The sequence below is a fragment of the Ornithodoros turicata genome, chromosome 8 (genome assembly GCF_037126465.1).
Source record: "Ornithodoros turicata isolate Travis chromosome 8, ASM3712646v1, whole genome shotgun sequence".
NCBI lineage: Eukaryota > Metazoa > Arthropoda > Arachnida > Ixodida > Argasidae > Ornithodoros > Ornithodoros turicata.
This window is the reverse complement of record NC_088208.1, coordinates 35154298-35180817: the sequence shown is the minus strand read 5'-3', so window position 1 is coordinate 35180817 and position 26520 is coordinate 35154298. Positions and strand designations below refer to the sequence as shown.

At 45.0% G+C, this 26520-nt stretch overlaps 1 protein-coding gene across 1 annotated transcript in view; it reads right to left on the bottom strand.

Annotated features, from left to right (window-relative positions):
- Positions 1-26520, bottom strand: part of LOC135367121 (neprilysin-1-like) — a 288929-nt gene that overhangs the window by 74401 nt on the left and 188008 nt on the right. Inside the window, exon 3 of the transcript XR_010414366.1 lies at positions 14466-14532. The gene's annotated coding sequence lies outside the window, so the exon portion shown is untranslated. The remainder of the gene's footprint in view (positions 1-14465; positions 14533-26520) is intronic.

The window sequence follows — 26520 nt, the reverse complement described above, 5'->3', positions numbered from 1 at the left end:
TTTCGAGTAATGCAGGCTAGATGCACGAGCTTTTACTATAACTATCGCGCGTCAGGGGTCACATGATTGATCCGTCGCAGTCTCTTGCGGTATGACAGAAATTCCCATCAAAGTGGCGCATGACTCTCTTTGAAACTAACATGGGAAAACAGTGTCAGCACTAGAGGTACTCCCGAGGGGTCCCTGTCAGCAGACAGTGTTGCAAGTGCATCGATAATTAATGGAACTGCGTCGGACCCCAGAAGGGATTTGAATGATGCACCCAGTATGAGGCAGGCAATTAAGTTATCGGTAGTGCTGCGCGAACGCGCGTTGTCATGCAACTAACATGTTCAGGTACACAACTTTACCGGCATAATAGTACGGTATAACTTAACTTTTAATGAGGAATGCGTACTGTTGCAACGACGACAGATAGTTATAATCTGTTGGTCACCGCTTTCGAGGTACACGATGGGTATGTACATGGGTAACGAAGGCGCAGGTGATATGCAGCGTAGGAAGGATCGAGATTGCTTTGTTTTTTTTTACTTCTTTCACGAAACCACATCGCGGTACGATGTAGACGTAACGTGAATGGGGAGTGAATTCCCAGGTAATAGAAATAGTTTAAAACAAAGTTTCGTCCGCTCAACATTGAACTATAGATAAGACAGGAGCTGTAGCTCCTTGGAGGCTCTTGGAAACGAAACGGGCTGGCCGATATGACTGACACAGTAAAACGCAAAGTTTGCTTTTGTACAGAATGATGATGATGATGATAATGATGATAATGATGGTGACTTGGTGTTTGGTACAGCACTAGAAAAGCAAATTTCGGAGTACCGCCAACCGCTTGGCTTGACTTGGCTTCGCCTCACGTAACCAGGAAACGCCGCCATTTCCCTTCCACGCCAAATGGGCCAGCTGTGGTGACGCTCTGCGACAAAGTCAATTTGATATAAGTTCGCGTGAGATTATCTGTGCCAGACGATCCTAGACGGAACGTGAACTACTGTGTGTACAGATATAGGGCATAGCCAATTTCAAAGCGAAAAGGGACCTCCAAGGTAGTGTCCAGAGATTTCCCTACACCCCCTTAGGGGGTTGTACCCCCTCCCTGCATTTTTGCAACACCCCCCCCCCCGCCCCCCGAAATTTCTCAGGTGACCCCACCCAGCTCGGCCACAAGCACGTTCTGATAGTGAGTCCGGCGCAGCGAATTACATCCCGTACTGTCAAACTTTGGCTGTAGGACTACTGTCATGCAGATGATCGTACCATGCATTCGTCCGAAACCACTTGAAAGTGACTGTTCAATGCATATATTGCGCGCATGTACGAGCAAAAATGCGTGCGGGCACGCAAACTCAATGTGGATCATCAAGAAGCATTTGCGCCGAACTCAATCAAGCAAGGTATTCTGCTTTTATCGTCTAAGGTTTTCACCGTTGGATGCTAGGTATTCATTGAGCTTCGTGAGACAAGGTGCAAGTCTTTGTTCTTTGTCGGTCGTGTGATTATGTATCTTAATGTTGAAATGCCGTTCATAATAAATCTGTATTATACTGTACTGTGTTCTAACGTAATAACATGTAGAAATAAAACGGGAAAGCTGTGCAGATATGTCACCATTGTGCCACGATTCTTTCCGTGTCTAAGAAAAATTCCCTATGGAAGGGATATGGTGGATCACGGTCACGTGGGTGGATTTGGCCAATAACCATCGCGGCGGCAAGGGAAAACGCTGGCGGTACTCTGAAACTTGTTTTTCTACTGTTCTACTGTTTCGTGGCGCAAGAACAGCGTAGGTTTGTACAGAACGGGCACAGGAAATTTAAAGACTGGTGTACCAAAGTGGGGAGGGGAGATAAGGGACAACGTTTCTTCTTTATTCGCTGCAGTAATTTTGTGTGTTTGTGTCAGTGTACCTTGCAGCCCCTTTAGATTTTACATTGATTTGTACAGAATGCGTGAGTCGTGGTGGACATTTTCTTAATTGGACCTCCCACCAAAGTGTCGAAAGACGTCCATGGTCAAGACTAACGTCAGCGTCGATTTTACGTCAGCGTATTTACGTGGAACTAATCACCTCGCATCGCAGAGTATAGTATGCCAAAACTGTTGCAGAAAGCCTTTCATTTAAGACTAGTTTCAAATAACTGCATGCATCGTAACAGGATTCAATAACACACGGAAAACATTCTTAATTGAAGTCACTGGAAACCCGAGGACTCCAGCAAGTTTTATGAAGACCTTAGGAAATCCGACAAATGCCGCCGTTACAAAGTTGCAGAACTTACGCAATACCATTACCAAATGAAAGGCGACGCAATGTTTGTCAGTTGAAGTATATTGTGCGCTATTGGCTTTGCGTAAGTAAAGGATAACGTTGCCAGTTCTGTGCACGCCCATGACAAAGAGCTATGCGCAGTGCGCAGAACCACCAACGCTAAAAAACAAAAGAAATAGCGTACGACGCCCTAAAACTCTATTTTCCCGCCGCTACTGCACTACTGCGAGTTCGAGGTAGTGGCTCCCAGCGGTGTACCCCCCCCCCCCCCCAGCACTGAATTTCTGGGAAATCACTGGTAGAGGCAATATCATATCAGTTATACAATAATTTGATTTAAAAACACAGACGCCAGTCTGAAGTATGTTAATCAACAGGGCGAGTGATCTATGGGAGCATTACATGAACAAGCGCTAACCAAATGAATAAATAAATGGAAGGGATATGGTGGATTACGGTCACGTGGGTGGATTCGGCCAATAACCATCGCGGCGGCAAGGGAAAACGCTGGTGGTACTCTGAAACTTGTTTTTCTGCTGCTCAAGTGTTTCGTGGCGCAAGAATAGCGTAGGTTTCCACAGAATGGGCACAGGAAATTTAAAGACTGGTGTGCCAAAGTGGGGAAGGGGAGATAAGGGACAACGTTTCTTCTTCATTCGCTGCAGTAATTTTGTGTGTTTTTGTTAGTGTACCTTGCAGCCCCTCTAGAGTTTACATTGATTTGTAGAGAATGGGTGAGTCATGGTGGACATTTTCTTAATTGGACCTCCAACCAAAGTGTCGAAAGACGTCAATGGTCAAGACTAACGTCAGCGTCGCTATTGTATTTACGTGGAACTAATCACCTCGCATCGCAGAGTATACCATACAGTATATATATATATAGTATAGCTAGTATCGTATGCCATAAATGTTGCAGAAAGCCTTTCATTTAAGACTAGTTTCAAATAACTGCATGAATCGTAACAGGATTCAATAACACACGGTAAACATTCTTAATTGAAGTCACTGGAAACCCGAGGACTCCAGCAAGTTTCATGAAGACCTTAGGAAATCCGACAAATGCCGCCGTTACAAAGTTGCAGAACTTACGCAGTTATTATTACCAAATGAAAGGCGACGCAATATTTGTCAGTTGAAGTATATTGTGCGCTATTGGCTTTGCGTAAGTAAAGGACGTTGCCAGTTCTGTGCACGCCCATGATGCACGCCCATCTGTCCACGCCCAGCTTTGCGGAGGGGGGGGGGGTACCCCCCCCCTACCTGGCCACGCCACTGGGCGGCTCCATGCTTGTGAAGTCACAACCTCCATGTTATTTCTAACTTATCTTAACAATGCGCCACTGCGAGGTGGAGCATCCTTGCTCGATTCATACTTGTGAAGTCACGATTCCCATATAATTTAAACTCAAATCCAATCCAGTCTACGGCTACTGCGCCATCGACGTTCAGACATCTCTTTGCCCAAGCACACTTGCACTTCACGACTTGAGGTGTCGTTAAAACATTTTGTCCAATAGCACGACTGTAAAACAGGCTAAAACTTTAACTGAACATGTAAAAGACAATAAATATACAGTAAATATATCACAGTAAATATAGAGTGCAAAGCATGCGAGCTCTTTAGGTGTCCGAGCTGCACATCGGGTATGAAGTGAAAATTAACCGAATGATTATTTCGGAATCTGCAGAGATATAATAAGTCTATTGGTAATATTTGAAGAAGGTGGCGACGGTAACAGCGAACTCGTGAACAGTGTGCTCGTGGTCATTCTGACTTTTACGTCGCCACACGGCTATAATATGATCAAAAACCAAACTCCACTGCTCACCACCATCAGGTTCCCTAGTTCCACACAGTCCACTGAGGGCGCCGTCATGAATCACTTTGGTGCATAAGCCCATGGTGTGGCCATCGCAGCCAACAGTCAGATCACGAATGACACTACGACACATATCTGTTTCTTCCAAGCCACACACTCAATAAACAAAATTTCGCGCATACTCTTGTCGCACAGCGCGTCATGAAACTCCAGTCACTGCACTTCACAAGAAGTACGACAGGGGTGACTGTAATTCACCGCCATAACACTTCGTAGAAATTGAAACTGCGCGGCGCAAAGCTCAAAAAAAAAAAAAATCACGTCTTACAAATGCCACACAGTCCCGGCGTCTATTCGGACGCACGTGTCATGCACTGAGCATGCGTACTTATCAGCGAGAACCACGAGATAGTGAAGTCCCGTGTTCTGCGTCTTAACTGCGTGGAAGAGAGACAGACGCGCAGTCACTGTGGAATCTGGTATCAAATGAGATAAGAGAAATTCTGAAACGCAGTTTGCAAAGCAATGGGTCTAAAAAAATAGGAAGAGAAAGAAAAACACTATGGAAACAAACCGGTGATGACAGGCCAAATGGTTCTTCCACTTGTTTCTAGCTTTTGCGTTCGCCGGCTGCGTGCCCTCTACAGAAAACTCCAATGGCGATAAGCTGTCATTTTTGTGCTTGATCGACGTAGGATTAGGAAACTTTGTACGCCGATTGCAAATGACCACGGTTTGGCTGTCATTCATATCGTTCGGTTAGTGTAAACACTGTGTATGCTCTCATTCATAGAGTTTTTGTTGTCACTTGAGGTCACAGGGACAGGAAAAGCCTCAGGCGATTACGATGCTCTCTAAACTCTTCAAATATCACACTTCACGCCACCGATAGGCTAGAGCCGTAATAGAAATTCCGGTGACACACGTTTTTGGTAGAAGTACAAGGGTTCAGGCGAGCTGGTGCATTGTAGAACAAACGATAAAACCTGAGACATTGAAGAGAAAAAAGGCGACACGACACGTTCTCAAACGTGAGAACGTGTCGTGCCGTCTTTTTTCTGTTCCATGTCTCAGTTTTTATCATCGTTTTACACACGTTTTTCACGCTCAGGTGATCATTGTGCACGTTGTTAACCTACAATACTGCACCTAGTTCTTACGTCAGAATAACGAAACTTCTATATAGCGATGACAATGAATTCACCTCCTACATATTCGATTGCCATTAGCCTATCACCGTTGCCGCGACATGATTCACCATCCACACATTCACCAACTACATTTGGAAGTCACACAACTCAGAGGTCAGGTCAGAGGGGGGGGGGGGACGTTGGGTAGACGAGCGGTCTGCCCGCCTAGCTGGCCTACCCTCTAGGAAATAAAGGAGTAAAACGGGGAGTAATTGCAGCTTCTATTCCCCTAGTCTGTAATTACTCCCCATTTTAGTCCCCTAACCCGTCAAGTCACGACATTTACTCCCGAGGACCGCAAATTGTCACTAAACTTCGCGAATGGTAAATATGTGCCTTTGGTCAATTTGAACGACATAAAGCTGTATAACTCAGACAACGTAGCAATTTTCCACCCACATAGAGTAACAAACAGTTACCGCATCTTTCTTCGCAAATTGTGCCCTAGTATGGTGCAAGATTTTATATAACTCGATATATCACGGTTGACGGTTTGCTTCAAAGTATTTTCATGCATGCACACCAATTATGTATCTGGGACTCTTATAACAGCGCCTGAAATGCGGTCTCCACTCTGTGACGTTCATTTACTCCCGTGCGTTTACTCCTGAAAGGGACTATTTTTTGTGGCGGTGGATTTAGTCCCCCAAAGGAGTAAAAGTGCTTCTTTTTTTTCTTAGAATGTAGCTGCCTGGCTGCTTGAGCTGTCGCAGAGACTGAGCTAGTGCACGGGAGCCTCTGCAGTGTCGCTGCAACGCCTTCGAAAGGCCATCTCGTTCCCGTACGCCGGCTAAGCCTATTAGCTCACCTGCTGCCGAACTTCCACCGAGTTATTTCCATACAGCAGTTCAGGTTACAATGAGAACTTGCAACAGCTCTTGTTGATCTGCATTAATGCACCAGCAGCATGCAAGGCCGCACTTTATGAGTTGCAGAGTTCCATCCACCACTTCGAGACAATTATGCATTATCACCTAATTCCCTGCCTCGATACTCATGCATACCGGATCGGTAAATGGATCGGTCACATGGAAAGTGGTATTTAAGTGCTGTAGGCCGCCAGCATTAAGCTCATAATTTACGCATCTGACAGATTATTGGAGTTGCAAATGGCAAACCCCAGAGGACAGCCATAATGCGTAGAGAAGTTAGAGGCATCCTGTGCTGGTGGTGCTCTGCGTTGTACGGGATATTATGGATGACGCGTCGGTCTGTCTGCAAAGTTTAGCTGAAACTTGTTTCGTGTTCAATAAAACAACGTCGGGCGGATGCTGTGTGTGTGTGTGGTGGTCGGGAGACATGTTTAATGGTTGAAAAAAAAAGGAAAGGGAAAGGTTAACCATGCCCCCCTCCCCAAGAGGCGTGTTATTCCCCAAAACAAATAATAATAAGAAGAAAAATAGAACCAGAACGCATTCGAGCAATATAGACGAAGACATCCCAGGCACTAGCCGCTCTGGAGGCAGACGTCAGGGATGTATAGTTCAAAAGGATAAAATCCTCAGTGCAGGGAAAGGCGTGGACGGAACACAAGAAGAGACGAGGACTCAGACAAGGACGAGGTCCTCATCTTTTCCTGCACTCCGGCGCCGTCTCCCTCATCTGAGCTACCCAGAGCTTTTCCACACGGTGCTACTTGGCCCTGCTGAGCACGCTGAGGTCACAACCGCGCCGCTACGGTTTCTTTGGGAAGCTGGACACGTCCCTGATGAGAAAGGGTTAAGACTTGGACTGGTTGGCGATTCATGGTTAAAAAGGATAAAATCCTCAGTGCAGGGAAAGACGAGGACGGAACACAAAAAGAGACGAGGACTCAGACAAGGGTGAGGTCCTCGTCTTTCCCTGCACTGAGGGTTTTATCCCTTTTAACCATGAATCACCAACCAGTCCAAGTTTTAACCCTTTCTCATCAGGGATGTGTCCGGCTTCCCGAAGAAACCGTAGCGGCGCGGTTGTGACCTCAGCGTGCTCAGTAGGGCCAAGTAGCACCGTGAGGAAAAGCTCTGCGTAGCTCAGATGAGAGAGACGGCGCCAGAGACTGGACCGCTGTCCTTCGTGCAGCTGGCAGGCGAGGAGAATGTGTTGCGCGTCTGCTTCTACATGACACGTGGGTCGAAGACGAGAAGGTAGTTAGCTCATCTTAAACAGGAGGAGTGGAGTTCGTGCCACATTTGGCCACAGCAGCTGAAGCAACGAGTGCGCGCTGCGGGGGATTCCGTCATGTACAAGATGGACGATTATCGGTCCATGGATCGCAGGAAGCCACGGGTGCGGATAGCTTCTTGCTGAAAGAGCTGCGTGCAGTTGGCAATGAAGCGGCCGATTTTCAGCTGGAAGATTTCAGAAGAAGATCCCTTTTGTACCTGGCCCTCATTTCCTTCGGAAATAAAATGAAATCAAATCAACAAATCAAGATTGAGAGTGTAAGGGGAAGGACAGTCGGCTGCTCAGTGTCGTGGGTACGCCGAGCCAAAGCGTCAGCAGGATCATTGCCAGAAAGTCCGACATGGTTCGGGATCCACTGGAACCTCACGCCGTGTCTCCCAGGTATACAAGTTCGGAGCACAAGGTGATCATCATGGTGTAGGTGTCAGTGATGACTTTAGCGGAGTAAGGTGCCAGCGCCTAAAGACTATCGGTCAAGAGCGTCCAAGGCCTGGTTGCCAACGAGGAGACGTGTCTCAAAGCGTCCAGTATTGAAAATGCCGCGGCCTCCGCAGATGACATGAGAGGGATATCTTGACTCCGTGCTCAATTCCGTCCTTTTGTCTTTCCGAGGATTCGAATGGTGATCGGGTGCAAGGTACCATCTCCTCTCCAATATAAGGTGTATACACAGGTGCTTCCTTTATACATCATCTAAGAGGATTTAAAGGCTCGTTTCACTGCTGAAGTTCAAGAGATCATTACCCATTACAACATGCTTCGAGTGCGTCTTACGTATCACAAAATGAAAAGAAAAAGAAAACAACGAGAGAAAGGAAAGAATGAGCAATGCAAATAAATATACCGACATCGAAAGGAGCTCAGTGCCTCGTATTAAAGAATAAGCTCTCGGCGACACGGCACCTATAATTAGGGAACCCCGATTCGGCTGCTCTTCACTTTGGACTAAAGAGCTGCATGGAGTATATAAAAGGTGTATACATTTGGTACACATGTTATCTCTCCAAAGCCGTATCTTCCATCTACATTAGAATCATTATCTATACTTTAGAGCAGCAATCGAGGAATGTAGAGCCTTTGTCAAGTGCAGCCATCACAAGTGATCAAAAATAAAAACACTAAAACAATGTCTATTAACGTACACGCTTTTTTTGCAGTAGTCAGCATTTGGTCACGTACAAAATAATTTTGTGCCTGACGAAATGCAGACTACTGCAAGAAAGCTTGCACTTTCATCAACAGCAGTTTCAATGTTTCTCTTTAGGATACTTAATGTGCCAAAGTACACTTGTGTAGTACAATCTCGATACAATTTCAAAGGTCTTTAGACTCTATGCTTTAGAGTCTAAGGTATAGATCGTAGAGTGAATCGGTAGAAAGTTCAATTCACTAAGCACATGTCTCGGATACATACAAAGACGAGCTGTTATACGACACACTGGCTCAGTGCAAATAAAAACAGGCATGACGGCTAAGTAGAACTCACCGAAGCGAGCATGCACTTTCGTCAAATTAAAAAAAAAAACTATTCGCTGCTGCTGCTATATGTCGAGGCATTGCATTCTCTGCTTTCAATATGGCCGAATATGCAAGAAGGGCCGAGACAGTATCTGTCTGGACGACTGTCTAGACAATCCCTACCTTTGATAGCGAAACGGTCGACATTCCTCCCATGCTTTATATCGTTACTGCGTGTTTCACAGCCGCCGCAGCGCTCCATTTTATGCAAATCAAGCAACAAAAAAAATGCAGGCGTGAGGCTCCTAATTTCAGTGCGACGTAACGTTGCAAAATAAAGCGGGCCGTGTTCTTTTGCGCTTTCTCTAGTTCACGTTCGCTTGCTGCATTGCATCAGCGTGCAAAGTAGGTGCCAACTACCCCGCATCTATACTTCGCTTAAAATTCTACATTCGTTCGCATTATACCCCGATGAGTTGAAACCCTGTGGAAAAGTCCGACCGCGAAAGAATTGTAAAAACGCCATCAAGTCAACCAAAGGGGTCGTAACAATAAAATTTAAAAGGTTAGAAACATCTAGTTTTGGTTGGTTGATTGATTGATTGATCGATAGACTGATTGATTTGTAAAAGAAAAAATGCAACATCTAGTTTTAATCAGAAGTTTTCGAGCACGATCTAAAATTTATCAGGTAAAACAAGAAGCCTACGTAGTCGAATACATACTAAACAAGCGGCTGCTGCTTGAAAATGAGTTTGAGTGATACAAAGAAAGAGAAGAAACTGAATTCGTCACCCGACAACAACAGCAACAAATAAATCGTGACTATGACCCAGGGTCACCAGACGAATTCTGCTACTGCCATAATAAACCCTCAGTGTGAACGAGCCCCACAAAAAGGAAAGACAAAAAGCTGCTGCTTGTTTGCCATATACTCTAATTGGTGCTGTCTGTTTGTTGCACTGCGGGTCAATATTCTTTCACCAGATGAAGTCTAGTTCCTGCACGAAAGCTTGCCATTAAACCTATAAATGCTTCTAAAGTTTCAAATTTGACTGTGATCGCGAACGAAAATCTCGGATTTTATGTGCCCGGCATATTGATATGCCGCCGTGTAACGCAAACATGCTCAATTCCTTCTGCTTCAAACAACATTCAGAAAACACCACTATCAAGCTGGAACGTATATTTTATTCAACCTCATTTTCCCCCTAATTATATGCTTCCAAAACAACAACAACTTTAATTTGTGATGTTGATTGGGTAGCCTCATCGGCGGGTGCTTCCAAAGTATCTCCTAATAACTCTTAATTATCGCTTAGTTCTAATTAAGGTCAATTATCACCAGCTGATTATTCCGTCACTAGAGAAAAAAGATTATTTAATGAACGGAGTACCGAGTATCCCGAACCATTACCAGCTTTCTTTATATATCATCTTAAAGGTTCGTCTCACTACTGAAGTTCAAGAGATCATTACCCATTACAATATGCTTCGAGTGCGTCCTACGTATCACATAATAAAAAAAAAGAGAGAAAAAAAGAAGGAGCAATGTAAATAAATATACCGACATCGAAAGGAGCTCAATGCCTCGTATTAAATAATAAGCTCTCTGCGAGACGGCACCTATAATTAGCGAACACCGAATCGGTCGCTCTTCACTTTGGACTAAAGAGCTGCATCGAGTGTGGTATTTAAAACTAGGAGAAAAGTAAAAGGATGAATGCCTCACATACATAAACATGCACGTCTTTACCATGGAGGTTAATTGCAGCTCTCGGTTTTATGTTCCTTCATTTCATGGAGGCATACCTTGAAAGCATGCACTATCTCAGAGACGGCTATCAAATGAAGGGAGAACACGTCCAGAAAAGTAGGGAAATCGGGAGAGGACAATATATTTTCTTTTGAACGCTTTCGAGCCACGAGTCGTCGTCGCATGGCTGCAGGAGACGTTTTCTACGTGCGATTAAAATTTTGAACAGTTTATGCAGTTATTAGAAAGGAAGGAAAAAGGAAAGTTGCTGTGAGAAATATTATTCGGAGAATCTGGGGGAGAGCTGGAGAGCTCTGTTTTCCAGTGAGAGCACCCTGTCAACTAATGAGCTGGTAGCTGAGGCAAATTGTCTGAACCATAGGAAGTCACAGAGCACAGCTGAAAGTGACTTACATGGCCAAACATACATGGACGCGTGGACATTACTATGATCCTTGACGTGAACGGCGCGCTCGGTCCTGCGTGGTCGCGGTCGAGACGCTCACCCCGTGAACTTTTGCGGTGCGCTCGCACCTTCTGCGATGCAATCGTACCGTTTTTACTTTTTTTTTTTTGGGGGGGGGGGGTAGCAGAATTCGCTTGCGCGAATTCAACCTCCCATTATTTCGTTATTTCACCAACGTTCGTTATTTTACCAACCAACCAACCACCATACGTGGACGCGGACATTGACTTACATTGCCATCTCAAGTACCAGAGCGCATAACTTTAGGTCAATGTATTCTTACTCGCCGTTTTCACTGTAACACGGACGGTCTTCAATGATGATTGAAAACAAAGGCCATTGAACATCGCTCGTAGCGCCATCAAGCGTTTAGCGTGTCATCTTCTCAAAAAACACTGGATCCAATGGTCTTCGAGAAGTTGACAGGTTGCACACTTGGTGGAGCTACGCAATATGTTCGATGGCTTTTGGTTTCAATCATCATTGAAGACTGCCCGTGTGGCAGAGGTATAATACCCTTATCACGATACGTGCGGGGGGGGAAAAAAGAGAGCCTACACTTGAACTATTATCTGCCACTGCAAAGAGGTGACAGAAGTAAACCATTATGCATGTTTTACGGGAACAGAAGCAAAGGCGGCGCTTTCTTCTTTGTAGAAGGGCTGTGCTTCCTGTCTATGAACCGGGCTTCGCGAGTTCCACTCTAATAAGAACGACCCAATCCATTTTTTAATTTTATTTTATTTTTTATTTTTTTGTAAACTATGAACTCAAATATCAACGCACCTGTTACCATCGCTGTCATACGAGTCACGATATCGGGAATGACAGGCGCGTGACAGGTGCGTGATCCTTTTTACTTCATGCTTAATACAACAAGCTCCAACTTCCGTTACCTAGGTCAAGAAACGGGAAAAAACCTTCTTAGGGCGCTTCAGTTTTCAAACGCACCTGTGCCGTCTCGACATTAAATGGATTCGATACTTACACCGACGACATTGAGAGCGAGCCCTTTTCTTTCTGTTCTCCCTCTTCTTCCCCGCTTTCCTCCTTTCCTTCTTACATCGTGGAATCGTTTGTTTTGCAGACGGCAGTTTTTCACGGCATGGTGGCGCCCCGCGGCTCAACTCGCTACCTTAATTACTGTTGACGCTAGTAGCGTGTATGCGCACAAGTAAAAACTTGGGTCGATTAGGACGTAATTTAGGATCGCTCTGCGCCTTTGGAGCTCGTTTTCATTCCCGTCCCCGATCGTGTGCTCACCGTAGTTTACCCTCAGTTTCATTCTAAGAAGTTGAGAAGACCCATGGAGCAAATCCGAACGTCCTTGATCACGGACGTTCCGTGCACGATGTTGAATTTCGTCAGGTGATAAGCTCACAATTAGCGCATTCAACGGGTGGATGCTCTAATACCAATTTCTTCAAAAAATCTGATGCGTTTGGGTTCTCTCTTATTTGAGTGACTTTTTGTGAGCCTTTCGACACTTTAATTTGTTTCCAGGGTACCATATATCTTCTTTAGACTCATTTCTTATTAATTTTGCTTCATTATCTTTCATTAGGATGAAGCGCGCAGCGACAAGTGCCACGGAGTGGTCCGCATACATGTTGATCGAGTCTGCATTTCCGTATCTTTTTTATATTTTTTAATTCACTTCAATATATCAGTTGCAGCAGTATGAGTATGAGCGATATAAACTTGTTAAAACCCTAGGGCGCACCGTTCAAGGCTATTGTGCGTCAACGTCATCCCTTTAGAGAAATTGTATACCTGTCACAAATAATGCGCGCTAGACGCTGCACTAGTCACTCCCCTGTGTTCAGGAACGACCAGCAAAGCCAGATACGTTCGAACCAATAACTTTCGACAAGAATGCCCTGCGTAGAATGAACGTGATGATGAAGGATGATCGCTTTCCACGCCGAGACTGGGAAGTGACACGGGTTCGAATCTTGTCGCCGACTGTGCTGTCTGAGGTTTTCGCCCGGGTTTTTCGAAGACTTTCCAGACGAATGTCGGCACAGTTCCCCCTGAAGTCGGCCCAGGACGCAGACTAACCCCCTGGTCCCCCACTCCTTCTTGCTGTCCTATGTCCACGTCTGTAAGTCGCTCATAGCCATAGTTGCGTCACGGCGCTAACGCCGAACTTAAAAAAAAAAACTAACATCTCCATCTTTTTTTCTATCATATCCAGTCCTAATCCCAATCCAGATCCATCTGCGGTGTGCCAAACGCAGCTCAACCACAGAGTACAGAGATGGCAACCATTATACGTTCCCCTCCCGCAACCTGATCGCCGGTTGCACAATCCTTTCAAGCCATACCCTCGAGCCACCCACGTGGCAGCCAATACCGGGACGAAATAACCACAAATTTGCGGAGTACCCCTTCGCAAGGACATCTGGCGCTGACATCGGGGCTTAATAGGTCCCTGCTAGGACCAGTCGATTGGTAGGGCAGGGAATATAGGGCAGCCCTTACGAACAGATGCCCACGGGGAGATGTTATGTTGTCTGGGCCGAAAATTTCATTTCCCGAAAGTCAGCCAATCACGCGGTAGAGCGACGTAGGAATTTTTATTCCCAGCCGGGGATTGAGAAGTAGGTGGAAGCAATGGGCTGTGGCTTTAAAGACATATCAGAGCTATATGGCTTAGATGTCGAAAGTCTTAAAAATTTTAATGGATACTAAGGAGTCATTTGGGGCAGATGCTGTGGATTATGACAACGGAGAGGTCGCATGCACCATCACATGCGATATAAACTTGGGAAGACTTAAGTCCGGAAAATAAGAACGCGAACTTTGAAGACGCCGTTCGTGCGCTGTTCGGTGCCATTACATAAAATACCTCACCAGAGTTCGCGCGCTGTGAACATTTTCGGGGAGTGCTCTTTGCTGATATGACGGCATTGTTTGCAGCTTCAAATGTGCCTTCTGCAAAGCGTCATCTGCTCCTGCCAATTCGCACCTTTAATTGTTTGGATTGTACAGGATCGCTGGTTTAATGAATAGATGCTCGGAGTTATGCCTGTACAAAGTATATCATCCATCATGTCACCCCAACCTCATCCTTCAACCTCAACGCACTAACCTCATCTTTTTCTTTAATCCACCTCATCATTCTTTCACCGTTTGTTATCATCATCATTAAATATCCCGAACAAGAACTCGTATTAAAAATATATTTTTCAAAATTGTCTCGTTTGTTAGCACTCTCCCTTGTTCATTGGTCGAAGGGCAACTGCGGAAACGGTCGCTTCGTGACGTGTGATTTCTAGGGCCGCGGTCGTTTCCGCGTTAGACCAAACCTCCCAGAGAAAGAAACGCTCACCTTTCATCTCACAACGACATCACTGGCTTGTAGTCGAGTGATGTGGAGACCGAACACAAGCTTGCCGCTGCATGTACAAAAAAAAATCGTTTTAAATACGAGTCCCAATAATCTTACTGGGCCTGCGTGCCTCACAAAGTGTACAGATTTGTGTAATTTCTATTTTCTACCCTACCCTCTTTTTCCTTCATTTGTTTTATGTATAGCGAGCCCTAAGTAACGCCTCCCGGAGTAGCCAATCCCGAGTTTTTTGGGACTAACATCTCCACTTTTTTTTTTTCAATCAATCTATCAAAACTTGCTTCTCAAACTGATACCATGCCATGAGTCTTGCTGCAGTGTGCCCTGTCACAACACGATGAACCGAAGCGCAAAACCACGTTACGTAGAGCCTTCCGGAAATACCACAGAGCCACAAAAGAAACGGTAGAAGATACAGAGAAGGCAGGGTGGAAAACAGAGAACGGTTTCTTTCCCGTTTCGCTGGAGGTCCTAAAAACTGCCGAGGAGGCAAATGTTTTCCGTTTGCTTTACCCGCAATCCGCCTGGGAGAGCACGTAATACCAATGGTGCCATGGCCTTTTGAGTTTTAAAGAATGTTCGACCTCGGAGGTTGCTTATCCCATTCCCTTGGCACAGAATTCGGATGCGCTGGTCTACTGCGCCTGTCCCGCTTCCCGTTCACCGCAAAAGAAGAAAAGAAAAGTAAAGACGGAGGTAAAAGAAAGCATGCTGCTTTTTTTTTGCAATAGGTCGCTTCGCAAAAAAAAAATTGCGGTCACGTGCTCCGAATACAGTCAGGAAAAAGTGTAACAGAAAAAGCGAAACCGAAACAGATGTTGCAAAAAGGTGGAAAAGCAGCAGATAACACTGGAAAATAAAAGGTTGGGAGCAGCGTATCTCTGGACGTTTGTGTGGGTCTATTCTTGAAATGATCCGCATGACTGAATTGTATTGCACTGAGTGATTTAATGGATGGTCTTCTTGATTGCATGACTGATTGAATTGATTGAGTGGTTGGATCATTGGATTCATGTTTATTACACTTAACATCTCAAAATGACCAGTCATCCTGCCGCTTCAGGAAACTAACACAAGGTGAAGTTGTATTTACAATATCACAACGAACTGAGCCCTGGACTCAGGAATAATTATTTAACCTTACAGCAACAACAGTATGGCCTTAATAGTGAGTTTTAGTATACCGTTGATAAGGTTATCGTGTCTATCGGAACCAATTGTAGTCGCGCGTGACTCAGAATCTTATCCACTGATTGGATCCGGTTGATACGGTTCGACGCAAGCCACCGTTATCAACGGTCCGCTAAAACTCTCTAAGAGCAGCGCGTCTCGGTCCCCAAAGCTCACATTCATTCCATGTTTTCCCAAGAGCCTAATTCAATCAGCGAGACGCCTCTGAGAACTCAAGCAACTCCTGAATACGAGTGATAATTACAGCCAATGGTAGTTTTGACTCAACTGATAGATAAAAAATCAACTAACCCAATCTAACCTCGAACGCGTGCTTCTAGCACTGGTCGCCTTCCCTAACCAAGACAGTACCGCACCGCTCTAAATGCCTATTTTATGCTTACGTTTTGAGCTGCCCTCTCTCTCCCTCTCTCTCTCTCTCTCTCGAGGGAGCTTTCTGAGGTGGGAGTCATAAATTTTAGCTGTCCCTATTGTGCCCTTTAAATGGGAAGAGTGGAAGGTTTTATGTCTCCGCACAGCCAGGGACCTTAATTTACAGGGCCGTATAAAGCGGACCATCCTTTCCCTTTTATCCCTCTCCCGCGCCAAACGCCTCCAGTTCGCTCGTTAGCGCTTCTCGCTCATTACGTAACGATACAGGGCACGTGTACGTTCCATATGTTTGCTCGAGGAGTAAGTTTTCTTAGTTCCAGAAAGATTAACGTGATAGTCACTGGTATACCTGCGACATACGGACACCTTGAAGTGGCAGTCGAGGGCCTTCGAAGTTCTCGGATCCAACTTGTACTCAAGAAAGTTTTTGTGCTGCTACGAAGCCAGACTGTTGAGAAGTAATTCTGAGGACACTTTGGGGATCGGTGGAACTCTGTTAGGAACTTGGTGACGGTGATTTTACTTTGTGGTTGTACATCTTGGTTTCGTTGCGTTTTTCTTATGCTTCGATGAACTGTTGGTGGGAATTTCTGCTACTTTTCTTCTCTACAGGGTTCTACTTCAGGAAAGTAGCACAAGGCCTTGATAGGTCTCAATGGAGTATTGCGTTTATCCGTCGACGACTGGATCGAGACAGTCCGACCGATGGAGTTCGAAGACGCCCGTGTGACAGCATTCGAAACGCCCCGCGTGCCAGAGGCGTTCCATATACATATATGTAATAGGGCATGTAAGTCATATCCACTATTATATCTATGAAGATATGGCGTAGAAAATACTGCGATATATAGCGTAACGCAGTCTTTTTTACGCCGCATCTTCCCAGGTATTTCCAGTATCAGTTCTATCAAATAGGTAGTAAATTTGGGAGCGATTCCTGCGTCTATTCCAGTAGATTGCAATTATATTTTGATCCCGTGGCCCTGAAATTCACTCCGCAGTCCCCTGAACTTTCGCCCCGAAAGACACGAATGGTTCTACCAACGCATTTAATCCTCAAAATTATTAAAGCTACTTTTTTTTTTATAGCGTGGGTTTGCATGTACGCTGTGAATGGTATTGCCTTTCGCTCTTAGCGATGAATATTATTACGCATGAACAATAAGCGTCAGTTAAAGAAGGTTCTATCGCGGGTAATTTTGGCCATCCTGCGAATATTTCGCAGATTCCAAACTGCGGGAAATTAGGATACTGATTGAGGCGTTCGAACCGTTGCGGAGGATATTGTCCCGCTTAGCAGTGGCATTGTTCCGTACCTTTTTCGTTGTTCCGCCCACACACTTAATCGTGTTAGTTTCTTCCATCCATATCCTCGTGCACTTACTAGATGAGTTTAATCTTCCCTGCAACGCCGCCATAAAGAAACTCCCTACGGGTAAACATTATGGCACGGTTTCCTTGCGCCAGGCAGATAATATCCTTCAGCGGTAAGCGAAGCAAAGCTCCCTTTTTACTCTCACGACCCAGATCTCTCTCGCCGGTGCCGTCGAGACGTGGCTGCGTTTACGATCACTGCATTGTAGACGCCGTCCGGTGCAAAGGAGAAGCGATTTCTGACGCTCAATCGAAAAAAAAAAGGGATGGGAGAGGGGGTGGGGTACACAGCATACTCTGTGGGTTATTCCGTTACAAAGAGCACCCGTGTCCTCTTTGATTCTTTTTTAACGGCGGAGATGCGGCTGATGGAACTTCAGGGACAGTCGATGTCATTTCATGTAATGCAGCGTGCACGGAAAGGGCGGAAAAGGAAAACGGTGGACGAGCCGATCTTTCGCTTTGTCTGTTTTGCTTTTCGCGCGTGTCTACGCAGGTTCGAAAGCCTGGAGAGACAGCATTGTTTTTCTCTTTAGTTGTGGCTGAAGGATTGCTTTGCTGATATACGGTGACATTCTTAAGCCTTCTACTGGAGTCATCGCGGAACACACCCGTCATATCTTCAAAGGTCCGCTTACAGGAAGTCGTCCAAGTACAATAAAACTTTCGATTCGCTTAGAAAACTCCCTGTCATCTTGGCCCCTCCGCTTCAGTTTTTCTAATTTTCAGTTGGTACGCATTACTTAGTGTTCTCGAGGTGTAAATTAAGCAAATTCGAGCGACCTGCTTCACCATCACCTGACTCCATTCAAGAGTGGAAGAACGTTTCGCCGTGAAGAGACATAATGCTCTGCCACACTTCTCCTGGTTACATTACACCATTGCAGTGAAAGCACGCTTTACAGTAGATTGACAACCAACGTCGGATGGTGGGACGGACTGTCGGACATAAGCTCTCTCTGACTTTATTTACCAGTGTTTAGCGCACTGGCCACGTCACGTGGAGGCTGTGAGGTACCCGGGTTAGAATCCTACTGCCGGCTGTGCTGTCGTGTTTTTTTTTTTTTTCTGGGGTTTCCTCAGACGCTATCAGACATATGTCGGCACATTTCCCTTTGAAGTCGGCCCAGGACACACATTGCCCTAGAGCGTTAGTCGGACGTTGCCTACCTCTTTGAGGCCGACGACGGCAAATTCTTTCATTAGGTTTCTCAAAACTGGAGTCGTCAGCACGCTAAAGGTAGCGTTACTGGCCCGGCTCTTAAGTGAAAGAGTGAGCCATGATTTCTAAGAGCCGGTCAGAAAGAACAGAGTACACACACGCGGTAATGCGGTACATAATAATGCTTCGGCCTCGAAGTGTTGACACTACAGCCCTACAAGGAGGTATGTGTTAACTGAAAGGGGAAAAAACAGAAAAAGGAAGAAGAAAAATAACAGACTTAAGAAACAGAAGCCTGTCACTGTCGAAGACTTCACAGGGTATGACTTCAACTACCCATTCAGTCGACGGAACATTTCGTACAGAAACGCTTCTAAGCCACAACTCTTTTGGAGTGTTGAGTACAAGGTTTTACATCTACTTCTAGCAACAACACTTCACACTAAGGGCCCCTGTGTACAACACGGACAAATACACTTAGATTCCTGCTAGAAGAGTCAACGATCAGCCACAAATACCGTCGTTCACTGCAGGAAGCACCAAGTATAATAAACACCGCGTTCTATGTGACGGAACACCCGTCAAAAGAAACATGTTGGATACCATGGAACAGTGAGCAAACACGGGGTTCTGAATGGGTACTCAGAGCAGATACTGAAGGCGTCCTCATACTGATGCACAGAACAGAATGTACATTTCGAGATGATATAAGGATGGTACGAAAAGTGCTGACATGTTGTTGTTGTGAAAGGCTTTCCGATGGTGCTCTTTGGAAACACCGTTGAAAAACGTCATTACTTTCTTTTTCTACTGACGTGTTAAGTTTACTCGATTCTGCGGTCTAGAATAGGATGTTGGTCTTTCAGTTCGAGAGGACAACCTGTGAATGGTACTACAGACCACTTTTCATGTGGCTGAACGTCAGTTTATGTTTGCCCAATATGCTTATAAAGTTCACACAAAATCAAGTTCTATGTAACTTGAGGATAGTGCTGGCAATGCCGTCAGTATTCTTAGCGGTGTTCCTGTTTTGCTCTATTTTCGTTTTCGGTTTGTTTGTTGTTGTTTTCTCCTTCTTAACCACTCACCCATCCATGCAGTCTTCTTTTTTTTTTTACAACTTCCATCCCCACTTTGACCTGTCTGTAAGGCTTTTCATTTAAACATTTCAAGAAATTACCAGAATTGGCCTAGAAATCGTTATTTTTTTTATTTTAAAAACTGTTATGACTTAATATTTTATCGTAAGGAATTTAAAAAACTCTGAAATATCGACTACTTTTAACAATACAGGACTGTGGAGTGTTGCTGTACCCACATTGGAGGTGCTAATTGAGAAGTGCTGAAAGGATGAGTTCTCTTAACACATTAGAAACCCATTGTAAAAGAACTGCCGTTCATTCTAACTGTATTCTCTAGAATCAAAAATAACAAAGACGGTTAAGAGCATCAGCTGTTTACTATACACATTAAAAACAAGACTTTCGTGCAGTAGGCTGCACTTCTTCAGGTTTGAGGACCTGTTACAAGTGGTGAAGCATATATAAAAAAACCAAGTCACATGGTACAAGAGAAAAGGGTAAGGGTGAAGAGAACTATAAACGCGATACAAATATCAACAAAAATGAAAATGAAAAACAAAACACAATCAGTAGGAGGTGGCTCGACAAGGTCTGCGTTTTGTTTTTCATTTTCATTTTTGTTGATATTTGTATCGCGTTTATAGTTCTCTTCACCCTTACCTTTTCTCTTGTACCATGTGACTTGGTTTTTTTATATATGCTTCACCACTTGTAACAGGTCCTCAAACCTGAAGAAGTGCAGCCTACTGCACGAAAGTCTTGTTTTTAATGTATATAGTAAACAGCTGATGCTCTTAACCGTCTTTGTTATTTTTGATTCTGCATCGCCGGAAACTTGCACATTGTTTTTTCTTCACGTTCTACGATGTATTCTCTAGCGAAGAGACGAGGGTTAAGATTTTGAATTTTGTTGTCTGTCTCGTATAATTTATACTTTGTACAAATCCTCCTGTACTTTGAGGGTGGGAGGGGGGCACTAACGTAGTGCGAGTGGTGCACGAGATGACAATTTTCTTCTTTGTAGTGGTAATGGTAAAATGCAGTAGAGGGATCTTTTGTGAGCTCATATATGAAGTCTTCTATATAGAAGCGTGCCAGGTATTTCTTCTTCCCGTTGTTGTAAGAATAGACGGTTGACAATGTCCACTTGATATGTAGAGCATACTGGTACCTACGTTGGTACCTATATCTAAACATAAAATACTTGAATCTTTCACACTGAAGGCGCGACAAGATAATTAATTGCCATGCTTTCGGAAACCCTCCAAACTAATTGTGCCATATTCGAAACGCAAACTTCATTGCATTTCTTATTTTCATTATTAAGCAGCTCTAACGACATTTCATTAATTCCGTTTCATTAATGGCTGCTTCTGTACCGCAACGTTATTTCCTTATTGTAGCAGCCGCGAAGAAGAAGACGTGCGCGCGTGCACGTAGTTCTGTTCGTTTCTTTTCTTTTTCTTCTTTTTCCTTTTTTTTTTTTTGCTTTTCGTTTGTTTGTTTGTTTTTTCGGAGCGGCTGCTTCCGTTCATCTCTGTCTGCTGCTATTTCATTAAATACTTTATCATTCTTGCTACTTGCAAGTCTTGGGTCATCTCACTTATAAATGCCGAAGCAGCATCATTGCTTTCGCTCACTGCCTCACCTACAACAACAGCGATAACCTTTTATCTCTCACTAGTCTGTCAGGTCACAAGACAAACACGAGCAGATTACCTTCGAGCAGCTTTCAATCTCCTTCGAACCTAGCTGCGTACAACAGTTGCATAATACATGAGATAGAGATCTGACGTCTAGTAACCCCGGCAGCCCCCGGGCACTCCACGCTAAGGAAAACCTTCACGCTAAGCCCTAAAAGGCTCTCTCTTCTTATGCGTATCCGCGAGAGAAAGTGCCTCGTGACACATAAAGTACACAACGTAATACCCCGCTATGAAACACACACACACAGACACACAGAGGCACACGAGTATACCTACGTGCATGCAAACAGCCGTCAACCGCACACCGCGACAATCATTTCGTGCCTTTCACCTCGATGGGTCATTCTGCTGCAGAGGAAACATTCGTGCGCGCCGTCCTTTTTTCTCCTTTCTTCCTTGGCCGAATGCGTTTCTCGCAGCCGTCGTCTCCCTCTCCCCCACCCCCTTTTTCCCCGTTTGCTGTCTCAACGCGTCCCGATCCGACGGGGCGAATGCAAACAGATGGCATCGATGATCCTTTCCTTCCCTCGAGTACCTAAAGGAATAAAATAGTCAACGTCGCTTTTCTCTCTCTCCCCCTCCCCCACCTCGCTCTTCTTCTTCGCTCGTCTGCGCCGTAGACTTGCAAATTTCTTGCAAAGTTTTCTTTTTCGGAACTACCTCTAAAAAGCACTTCCTGTTATGCGATCTTGGGTGAAAAAAAGAAAAAAGGTGAAAGAAAACGCCAGCAAACACAAGCGCCGACTCATAGACGCATAGCGTTTCCTTTGTTCTGTATGCCAGCTTAACGTCTGTGCGGATATGCAAATAATGCAGCCGAGGCAGCAATAAAAAAAGATTGACTGTTCGGAGCTGGGCGTCGAAGCGAGAAGGAACCCTGTTGACGGGTAGATCGTGAGATAGTAACGTCAGAATTTTCCCTTTATTTTCGCGATAGCTCAGCACCGAATATGTTGCGATTCGTTGAAATTCTTTCTAGCCCGGGATTAAGAAAAAATTCCAAGCTTCAGCACACGGCCTTAAAGAGCGTCGTTTTCGCTAAGTTCATGCATGGTGTACGGCGCATCATAAATATGCATCTCGTCTGTATGTGTGTGTGTTTTTCTGTTAAGATGCTTTATCTCTTGTTGCACATTCGGGTGCAACAAGCCATACACATGCGTGTATACTTTTTTTTGTCTTCTTTCGGCGCATTTATGAACCGAAACCTCGTTGCCCCTTGACGCCAAAAGAACTAAAAAATTGTAAAAAGAAAAACATCACTCAAACGAGAGAGCATATTTTGCAGGCGGATCCTCGTGCACGGATTCGTACTTCAATCGCATGAAGCACTTATCCGAGGATCAATGCATCCTCGGTAGTGTAGTATAGGTGATAGTAGCAGCACTGTGGCATATAGTAGGAACAACCTAGATCATGGGATATTGATAGTGATCAAGTAAGAGCTAGGAGGAGGAGGAGTGAGTGATCACTGTAATCTAATAACAGCATTTTAGATAGTCGGATATTATACTATCAACCTTGGTAGAATAGCACACTTGCTACACGATAGCAGGCGCACTGTCCCTGTTCAATGTTCGTTCGCTTTGCGTAAGATGTACCAATTAGCCCACTCCGCCTGGCTAACCTTTCCTTTCTTCTTTTCTTAATAAACATACCCCCCCCCCCACTACGCCCATTTTTTCATAATTTTCTGTATCCCAGCTGTTTGTATCTTCTTTGGTTTGCTTGAAAGCTTTAGGGAGTAGCAAGCCCACATAGTGGCTAACCTTTCCCTTCTCTTTTTTTTTTACTTTGCATTAAACATATTCCCACCCACCCACTCCGCCATCTTCGCCATCGACGGTGGCTTTCCTGCGGGATGGGCAGCTCATTTATCGAACCTGTGGCCTCTGGTTGTTGACAGTCGCCAGAACACTCGAAGGAGGAGTTGGAGAAAAGACCCCATTTCAGGCTATCGTGAGTCATGCGTCCGCAAAATGTGTCCCTCCACGACTCAACCCACCGCATCCTGATTGGCCTTTCGTAAGAAGGAGTCGGGAAACCTCTACGTTTCCCTAAAATGGCCCTACTACGGGAACCCTATATAACGAGAAACACCCATCCCCGAACGATGCTGCTAAGAATACTCGCACGATTTCCGAATGGGGAATCCGACGCAAGTGCGGCTTATGCGTGTCCGCGCTCTCGAAATCCCTCGCTGGCCGTCGAAGCACGTCGGCAATCCATTACGTGTTATCGATGACGAGACATGTCCATCTTTGCCTAGGCATGTCGGAAATCAGGAAAAACGATGGCCCTATACAGCTGTCCGCAATAAATTGTCTTCTTTATTGATCGTAATGGGGGCAGCGTGTTCGGTTGGGTTCAATAATAGACCACCTAATTTTCCAAACGATTTTTTCTTTTCTTTTTGTAAAAGAACCACTTTGGCAAATGGTTGCTTGATCATCACGTGGGGTCAGGTCAGAGAGCGGGAAGTGCACGGAAATCAATAAATATGCGCGGGCTGCACTCTACAAGCAGATATATTGCTGAAGCTTCGCTGGCGTATATGTAGTAAGAATATTTATGTGAGATAAGCCGAGAATGACTTCCAAAACTACCGTCTGACTGGCGCAGCAGATATTTCTGTGTCAGAAACTGTGTGTAAAAAAAATGACCCATTTCCGACCCATGACCCATGACGCGTCTGCGAAGATGCGCAATGAACAAAATAAAGAAAAAAATGGCGTTCCTTCACTAATTTTTTGCGGGCGATCTATCGAACGGATTTTTGTTCTGAAAACGGCTACGATATCAGGTGACCGAAAGGAACAGATGTTCCCATTGGGACAACTTTGTAGATTTTATAATTAAAAAGTTAATTAATGAAAGTTGATTAAGACATTGCCTTTGGAATTTGCTAATGCCCTCCTAGGGAGTGCCCTTCAGCATATGCTATATTGCAATTGATTTCATCTTGGAAAAAGTGATATATATTTTTTTTAAATATGTTTGCAGTTAGCTGGGACACCTTGTATAGGCGGGATATTAGTGCTCCACCAGATTAAGCGCTATGATGTGGTGACGCACACTGCATATTATAGCTATCCCTCTTGGGGAGATCTACCTTTTAGAGAATCTTAGCAGATTCACCCACGCGGTTCAGAAGAGACTGATGCAGAAAGTAGGTACATCCACCTTTCGGGAAAAACCTTCACAGACACGAAAAGTGCAAGCCAACAAAATATGTTAAATGAGCATATGTAACGGCACACTTTGAATTCCGTGATGCGAGAGAATATTCAAGTTTCAGATATTTCATCAACCACGAACTCACTTTATCAAACTTGTATCCCCTATGCTAGAGCTTCTACGCAGCCACAACCGGAGACGTCAATAAACCTTGCACAACGTTTGAGAAGTACTCAACAAGTGTTTAATGTTTGCATTACATATTATCATTACATTCCAATGACTCCATTTACATGGGTCGAGGAACAAGCGGACGTAACATATAGAGGGGCAAGTACGCATGCGGGCGGTTGTTGACGGACATCCATACTCAAGACCTTGAGATTTGGGTGTTGCATTGTTTTCTGTGTTCCTCAAGCACAATTGGGCAGTGTACTGCCATAACAGCGGCGAATGACCCACCACATCATCATCACATTTATGTGTGTGTGTGTGTGTGTGTGTGTGTGTGTGTGTGTGTGTGTGTGTGCGTGCGTGTGTATGTGTGCGTGCGTGTGTATGTGTGCGTGCGTGTGTATGTGTGTGTGTATGTGTGTGTGTATGTGTGTGTGTATGTGTGTGTGTATGTGTGTGTGTATGTGTGTGTGTATGTGTGTGTGTATGTGTATGCGTATGCGTACGTGCGTGCGTGCGTGTGTGTGTGTGTGTGTCCCTCAATCTCAGGGTTTCGGGGATGAATATATACATGTCATTTCTTACGGAAGAGAAATGCTTCGAACTCAAACACCCGCCGTTTTGCAGGCAGCAGGTCAGTAAGGTGTTCCCTCGCAGCTTACCAAGAAGCTGTACGGCGCAGATATTGCTTGAATTGTGGGAACGTGAAAATTCCACACGGTACTTCGACACACCGTCATTTAATTGGTATCCCCACAATGGAACAGCGCACAATCCGACCACAACAAGCACGGACATCACATTGTCCGGGCCGCCAATGATCTATATTAGCGGGTACAGATAAAGAATGTCCACTACCACGCACGTCGCATCCCTCCCCCCGCTGGAATAAAAGCGGCCGACAGAGGCCCACGTTAGCGAAAGTGATGAAGAGCAGCGAGTCCATCGCAGCAACCATCCACGAAAACGAGCAGGGACCGCACCCAGATGCGAATTAACCGAACCGGAATCCCCCATCGTCCATGCTTTCCGTTCGTTTATCTCTATCACAGCTCGCAACGGGAAGTATCGCCATCGTCCCACTCATAACTCAATCTTCTTTTCGGGTTGGGGACAGGAAACTGCTTGTCGTCCTTCGCGTTGTCCTTTCTATTCGTTCAGCTGCGCTGTTTGTTTACTTTTTTGCACGCACTGGATTAACAAAAAAAAAAAAGAGACCGGTTTCGCATAGTGGGCTGTGGGAAAATGTGGGATATACGGCGCGGATGATTACCGGCGGTTCGCCCGCATGAAATCATAAGCGATGGTCTGGTGGGTTGCAATGAATTGAGAGCGGGGACATATGTCGATTTTGATGTTGAATGAAGTTATATGAATGGGAGGAACTGAATGCGACGTAGAATACGACTGTATACAACGCGTTGCCGTTACTGCTTGTCGTATGTTATGTTCTGTCTGTCTATGTTTTGTCCTGTTTGTTTGTCGTTGTCGTTCTGTTTTAGTATGCGCGTTGTATGAAAGAAGCTTTGCAACAGTGCTTCAGAACAGTGCATTACGCGGCGGAAATTTTGCAGCGCTTGGGGCTCCGGTAATATTACCTTCGGATGCATGGGGATGTTTACAATTGGTGAAATTTATTTTATTTTATTCTTTCTTTCTTTCTTTGGCTGGATTTTCACTTCTATGAATATGTTTAGCCATCTTGTTTCATGGAATACGGCGATCACGCATTTCTAAAGGTACGAGTCGAGAAACTAGCGTTCAAGGAGGGGGGGGGGTAACGTTGGGTAGACGAG